The 7,315-nt window shown below is 34.5% G+C and overlaps 1 long non-coding RNA gene across 1 annotated transcript; it reads left to right on the top strand.

Annotated features, from left to right (window-relative positions):
• The first annotated feature begins 719 nt into the window (after positions 1–719).
• On the top strand, positions 720–5,156 carry LOC110192029 (uncharacterized). Its single transcript, XR_002320061.1, has 3 exons — positions 720–796; positions 1,569–1,676; positions 4,930–5,156. It is a non-coding gene; the product is annotated as an uncharacterized LOC110192029 (long non-coding RNA).
• The last annotated feature ends 2,159 nt before the right edge of the window (positions 5,157–7,315 follow it).

Raw genomic sequence — 7,315 nt, 5'->3', positions numbered from 1 at the left:
TTTATTTTTGTCTGTTGCTTAGACGAAGATATAGGTGTTAGGACTCTCGTTTGCTGATGATTCAGAGTGGGAAAGGAGAACTAAAATGTGGAATGACAGCATTGGTATTGAAAAAGTTCTCATGAGGCCAGAATGGCAGAATAAAGCTGATAAGCTGAAATTTAATGATGACATATAAAATAGCATGTCACAGTAGATAAGGGACCAAACTCTAGAGACACCTTCAAGTCCTGCCTCTGAAAAAAAATCTATCTACAAGTTCCAGGCAAGACTATAAGTCACAAAGAAGTTATTGATCCTCATTAATAAAAAGAGAGTAGAAGCTCCCTATGTTGATGAAATCACAAATCTGGACCAAAAAAAAAGCATCCAAGCCTATTGTTGGGTTCAAGAGAGATAACTAGATAAGACAAGATGGAGGAAGCACAGGTAGGAAGTGGCTCAAATGAAAAAAGATTTGGGGAATCTGTTGGACTACCAACCTAATATGAGTCAGAAGTGGGATATAGTAGCCAAAATGTTCATGTAGTCTGGGGCCACAATAATGTATAGATGGAAGCCATAGTCCTACTGTAATCTGGCCTACTCAGAATACATCTAGAGCCTTATGTTCACTTCTGGGTAACACATTCTAGGTAGAACATTGTCAAATTGCATCACAGCCAGAGAATAGTAACCAAGGTGATGAAAGGAAGTGAAACCATGTCATATGAGGAACAGTGTAAGGAATGTGAGATGTAGTAGTCTACAGAATGTTTGTTATTTTTTTACATGTGTTGGAGAAAAATGAAGGAGGGTAACAATCTTAAAATATTTCAAGTGCTGTCATGTAGGAAAGATTAAACTTGTTCCACTTGACCCAAGAAGTCATAACTAGAATCAGTGATGTTTGGAAATTACAAAAAATGAGAGATAATAATAATAATAATAATAGTAGCATTGATATAGCACTTTAAGTTTTTTCTTTGTTTTGTTTTTCCTTTCAGAATTGGGGTTAAGTGACTTTCCCAGGGTCACACAGCTAGTAAGTGTCAAGTGTCTAAGGCTTGATTTGAACTCAGGTCCTCCTGAATCCAGGGCCATGCTCTATCCACTGCACCGCCTAGCTGCCCCTAGCACTTTAAGTTTTGCAAACCACTTTATGAACATGATCTCATTTGATTCTCATAGCAACCCTGAAAGGGAGGTGCCATTATTATACCTATTTCACAAACGGGAAAAAAAAATTCTCAGTACTTTCTAATTCTAAGGGCTAAGTAATTTGTCCAGGGTCACAAAGCTAGTGAGGATCTGAGCTAGAATTCAGGCTCAGGTCTTCCTGACTCCAAGTATAGAACTGTGTCCACCCCAATACCTTGTTTCCTCAGAATTAGATTGTGGTTTAACACAAGAAAAAACTTCCTAATAATTGAGTTGTACAAAAGTAAAATGGTTCTCTTGAGAGATAGTTGAGTTGCTTGCCACATAGATCTCTAAATAGAGCCTGAATCATTAGGTTTGTGTGGTTTGTTTTAGACTGAATTCCTGAATTGGTTAAAGTTTTGACTAGATTATCTCAACTTTTCTAGCACTGATAAGAAATACTATTGCTGCATGGACTTCAGTATTGAAACAATGGAAAGCCTAAAGATTTTGTAGGAAAACTTCAAAAAGGAAAATCACGAACAAAGGAATAGGTGAGTTGATTATACTATTTTAATCTGATACTCCATATTAATCATACTGAAGAATGCTTGATCTAGTCAGAAATAGAAAGAGAATATGAAATATTGAAGGCTAAAGCAATTTCATAAGTAGAAATCTGAGTATTTATGAAATAGAATAATCTAATGGAAAAAGCAGTGATCTAGCTCTCAGGACTCTAGGGTTCTAGGCCTGTGGTCACTTGCTACATACTCACTATGGGACTTTAGACATGCCCCTTAACCCCTATTAATATCAAAGACTCTTCATTATGCATAATAGAAGAGATCAAATTTTTTAATTAATCAAACAACATTTATTAAACTACTATGTGCTAGGTATTTTGTTAAGTATTGAAGACACAGAAAAGTGAGACCAGAAGGAAAAGTTGTAGCTAAATGGTAAGATGACTCATGCTTTCTTCAATATGAGAATTGGGAGGCATAAGATATAAGGAGTACTGAATATCACATTCACACACACACACACACACACACACACATAATGAAATTGAGTATATTCTAATGGACCAGAAATGATTAGAAACTTATATAAGAAAAATTTGTCAAATCAAATCTTTGTGTATAATTGGACCATCAGCCAGATAGAATATAGATCAAATCAATACCAAATGAGAAGAAAAATAAAAAGAAAAAAAAATTCATAGGGCAAATCCAAACTGACCTATTTAAATTAATTACTTATATCAAAAATAAGAAAAAATGGGAAACTGTTTACCAAAAAAGACCTCGACGTAGACTACCACTAATTCCTAATATTTTGCTTCAGTGTTGCTTTACAATTGAGGGAGGGGAGAGTGAAAGAAGATGAGTATAACCTTTACTTGTGGTTTTAAAGGTCATTCAGGTACATAATACATACTCACATATTCCAGAAGATTCATGAACTTATTGATGATGATATCCTTCCAGCTATATATATCTTCCTAAGAAGGACATTCTAGAAAAAAAAAGATGAATCAGAGACATGTCTTTAGATGTGATCAGACTTCTGAGACTATAATATAATAATATTACTAATGATGTAACATGCTAATTTAAAGGATGATGGAGAAGCCTCCAAATTATCAAAACATACGATACGTGCAATATGGAGAGTCATTTAAATATCATTGAATAATATCAAAATGTTGCATAAATAAAGCTAAGAATGAGCACAGACACATTGTTCTCATGATTCACAAATGCAAGAAGTTAACAGAATATTGAAAGAATTATATGTTATTTGCTCTTAGCTTTAAAGTTTTCTTCTAGAATAGAAAGAAATCTTGTTTTGACTTAATTTTAACAGGAAATCCACAATTTACTTGTGTAATTGTATTAAAACCCCACATATAACCTTCTGCTAAACCTCACATTTTACTTAACCAATCTCATACACAAACATATTTACTGCTATACTGTTTATTTGTTTGTTTGTTTTCCCTTCATTCCTTTAAGAACTTTTCAAAGGCAACAGAAAAGGGAGAGAAGGAGTGAGGATGGGGAAGCAGAAAGGAAAAGAATGCATTACCATTATAATGAGCTTATCTGACCTTGCATTCCTAACATAAACATACAGCTTTTTTTTTTCTGTGTATATATGGTTCCACCTTTGTCTGATGAGGTCTAAATGGAACAGAGACCCATGAAAAATACATGGCTCAGCTCATAAGAGAAAAGTATCATTGTTCATTAACCAACAAAAACAAAGACATTTTTGAGGTAGAACCACATCACCTTCATTTTCTTAATAGTCAGTTGCAAGGCTTTTTAACGCCACATTTTTCATTACTTATTCAAGAAAATGCAAGCTCAGCACATATTTGGTAACTACAGCCTCTGAAATGCAGTGTGCAAAAGAAGTAATGTAGTTGTACAGTCTACATCTTATTTCTCTTTTTTAAAGTCACTACATAAAACGAGTGGGAATTAAAAATCATTTAAATCATTATTCTAGTTTTCTTCTCAAAGAAAAATTGAAGGGAAGTTAAAGTTGGGAAATTTGGATTATCTGATATGAACATTTTTGCTCCTTGATGCCATTTGGACCTGTGTTGGGGAATTGGAGCAAAGATTTGATGGCTTAATATAAAAAGCAGCAATTTTGAAGCATTTGGCTGGATTTCCCATTTCCCCTACAAAAACACCATATCAGTCTTTTGACTTGTGAAAAAAGACATCCATTCAAGTACACCCACAATTTGAAAAACATACCATTGAGGATGAGGTGTATTGGCAAGTCCTCTTTCCTCAATAAATTACATCTTGAAATTCCTAACATGCAGAAAGGACATTTTATCATGTTATAGATCATACCTTATGGAAGAAATATACTTCTCCCAAGAAGGTAACATTTTCTCACAATTGAGAAACAAAACCAATGACAGTTCTAACAAGTACGTACACTTTCTGCTCCAAAGTTTACAGCATGATTAGTTTATGCTGATAAAAGGCCTATATCAGTAAGTAATGCCAGGTTTCTCATTTGGGGGCAGGGATAGAGGTGAGGTTCAGAAGGTTGGTCTTCCATTTACAATAGAATCCAAGCCAGACTGCAAAATGCCTTTCTCATTCATATTTCACTCACTTTAGCAGATCTTGATGTAGCTCTATTTTTGGCCATGAGGGGATTTGAGGCTTCTATCAAGTTTGTAGCTTTTCCTTCTTTCTTAACCTTTTTGTCACCACTTCCTACAATTGTAAATGCCACCTGACAGTCTTTCAGACCTAGTTTCTCCAACTCTTCTAACAGTAGCCCCCAAATAAAAAAAGCAAAAGGAATCCTGTCTCCTTGGTATATAATGACCCTTTTTTCCCAGGTATCTGGGGTTGAATTGTTTGACATTTTTACAATGGATATAGATTGTTGTCAAAATACATTGTACATACTCAGAAAGAAGAGTGAAGGGAGACACAGATGAGAGAGACAAGGCAGGATCAGGAGAAATAAATTAAGCCTCTGTATTTGATTCTTAAGCCAAAAACAAGAGGGTAGCCTTTCTCTTGGTATACAGGTTACCTCAGTCAAAAAAAAAAGACATGAAAGTGAAAACTGAATAATATGAAGGGAAGGTCAAAAAAGTTCAAATAAAATTCCCAATTGCCTACTGCCCTTTTGATTAGTTACACTCATTTAAACTAATTTTACCCTAAAGGAATGTCTCCTTCAAAAATTAAAAACAAATGTTCTTAATACTTTGTCAAAAATAAGAAAATATTTTTAATTCGTTTTTTCTTTTGACAGCTCCTTCTCCTTGCATGACAAATTGGGAAAATGTGAATGAAAGAAAGCGTCTTTCTATGAAATGAGATGTTCTTATCACATCAGAACTCTTTAAAAAATGGAACTAATAAGCTTTTATATTTGGAGAACCATAAACAGCAATGTCTCTAGTAACTTCCTATATGAAACTTTGGGTGACTGACTACAACCAGATCACTTTTCATCTAATTTCCAAAATTAAAACAAACAAAAATAGTGAAGGAAATAAAAAAAGAAAGAAAGCAAATGAAAATTGGGAAGGGCAATTAAATTTGAATCATAAGACCTAGGTTTTAATTCTGCCTCAGACACTTACTAGCTATATGATCACTGACAATTCTATTAACCTCCTAATGCCTTGGTTTCCTCATTTATAAAATGGAGATAATCATAATTATACTTTCTACTTCACAGGTTTGTTATTAGGAAAGTTTTATAAACCTTAAAATGTTCCATAATGTGAACTATTATCATTAGTTAACACAGAAAATCTTAGTGGATAATTTTTTTTGTGGGGAGAGAGGGTAGATCTGTGATACCATCAATAGAGGGGACGACAAGTCCTTCTGCAGGTGCAGATCAGAAAGTGGTCTACAGCCTGTAGTCTTAGAGAGTTGCTTGGGTCCAAGAGGTTGAGTTGTCAGTGATCACAGAGCTAGTAAATGTCTGAAGAACACAAATTTCTTTATATACATTTCTTGAGATAACCATTGGGAATCCTTTGTTGTTGTTGTTGGGTTGTTTGTATGTATGTTTTAATGTGTTAAAAACAAGGTCAGTTTGTCCTTGAATATGACTGCTTGTGTTACTGGTGTCTGTCCTGAGAATAGATGAGTGAGAAAAAATCCTTCTAAGTTTCTATGCAGAGCCATGAATAGGAAATCTGACACTTTGGGAAAATTCTGTTGAATTTTCATCCCTTACAGGTAGGGAGGGGAAATGACCCTAGGATGAGACTGATTGGCACAGGGCAGGCAGAGAATTTTGAGGTTGAAGATGACTAGATAAAGGAATGATAAGTATTAACATTCAGTGACTTCTGGTTGTCAGTCAGGGAAAAAAATCCTATGGTTCCTCCTTAGTTATAGTTGTGGCTAGAGTGACCTGAAGAGAAATGGCAAAGGGATGTAATTCTGAGGAGATTATGTCATCTTTTATTGCAGAATTTATGTCAATGAGTAGTTCTTAAAGTGACTAGTCAGAACTCCATATTAGTGAGAACTGTCAATAAAACTCTCATTTAGCCAAGGATTTAAAATATATGCTTTATTTGTTAGAAGTTTTAAAAGATTGCTTCAATGTTAGCTTTTTATTGATTGACATTTAAATGTTTATATAGACAAACATATTGCTTAATAATACAATTGATACTACGGAAAGATTGGCTTATGAGCAGATATTAAAAATGAAAATACCTCTGAGAATCCCAAGGATCAAAGTGATATTTCAATTCAGTAGCCCAAAATGAGTTAATACAACTCCATAAATATTCATCAGGTGCCTACTATGTGCAGAATAATCTGCTGAGTATTGAGAATACAAAGACAAAAAATAGGACAGTCTGCACTCTCAAGGAGTTTACATTCTAATGGGTAAGGAAAAAGACTTCTGGGTAAGACAATAAAATAGGAAAGGGGCTCTCTTAGGTGTTCTAGATTCTGCCCATTTGACCCTGAGGAGCCCCTCAGGTTTTTATTAGGTTGCATAGTGTTACTAGGGAACACCCTTGTGTAGCTTTTAGTCATGAAAACCTAGAAACATAAAAGCCTGCTTGGAGGAAACTTTGATAAATGGTATCAAGAAAGGATGATAGTTCTTCAGATTTGATGAACTGCTAATTTCCTAAGAAGCTATTGTGTTTTTTATCAAACACTGGAGAGCTATACCTGTATATCCTTGATGAATCACGTTTGTCTTTTAGTATTTAGTAAAGGGGTTGTTATTGTTGTTATTGTTAGCCTCATTGATCGAATCATTCCACATCTGTGTGATGTATTAAAAGTTTGTGAGACATGATTTCTGCATAATTAATCAATTTTTAAATTATGGCTAGCAAATAATTAATAAAATGATGGTTATTTGGCTGCCTCTGATAAACCATAAACCCCTCCTGGAGGCCTTTCGATGCTTATATAAACTTTGGGAGAGTGAGTGTTCCCAACAGATAACAATCAACTCTGATAGATTAACAATCAATGAGAAAATGAATATTATAATGAGAGGTGGTCTGTTCTAATGAGGGGCTGGGAGAATGTGACTTGGATTATATCACTCTTATTCCCAGACTACCCCAAACCTTGGGCAATCTAGACTAAGGATTTATCCCTGAACACAATGGGCTGGAAATAAGATTCTTTTTACTCTTTAA

Source organism: Phascolarctos cinereus, unplaced genomic scaffold, assembly GCF_003287225.1.
Source record: "Phascolarctos cinereus isolate Bilbo 61053 unplaced genomic scaffold, phaCin_HiC Scaffold_5;HRSCAF=322, whole genome shotgun sequence".
Lineage (NCBI taxonomy): Eukaryota > Metazoa > Chordata > Mammalia > Diprotodontia > Phascolarctidae > Phascolarctos > Phascolarctos cinereus.
Note: the sequence above shows the minus strand (reverse complement) of the source record. Positions and strands in the feature narration are given on the sequence as shown.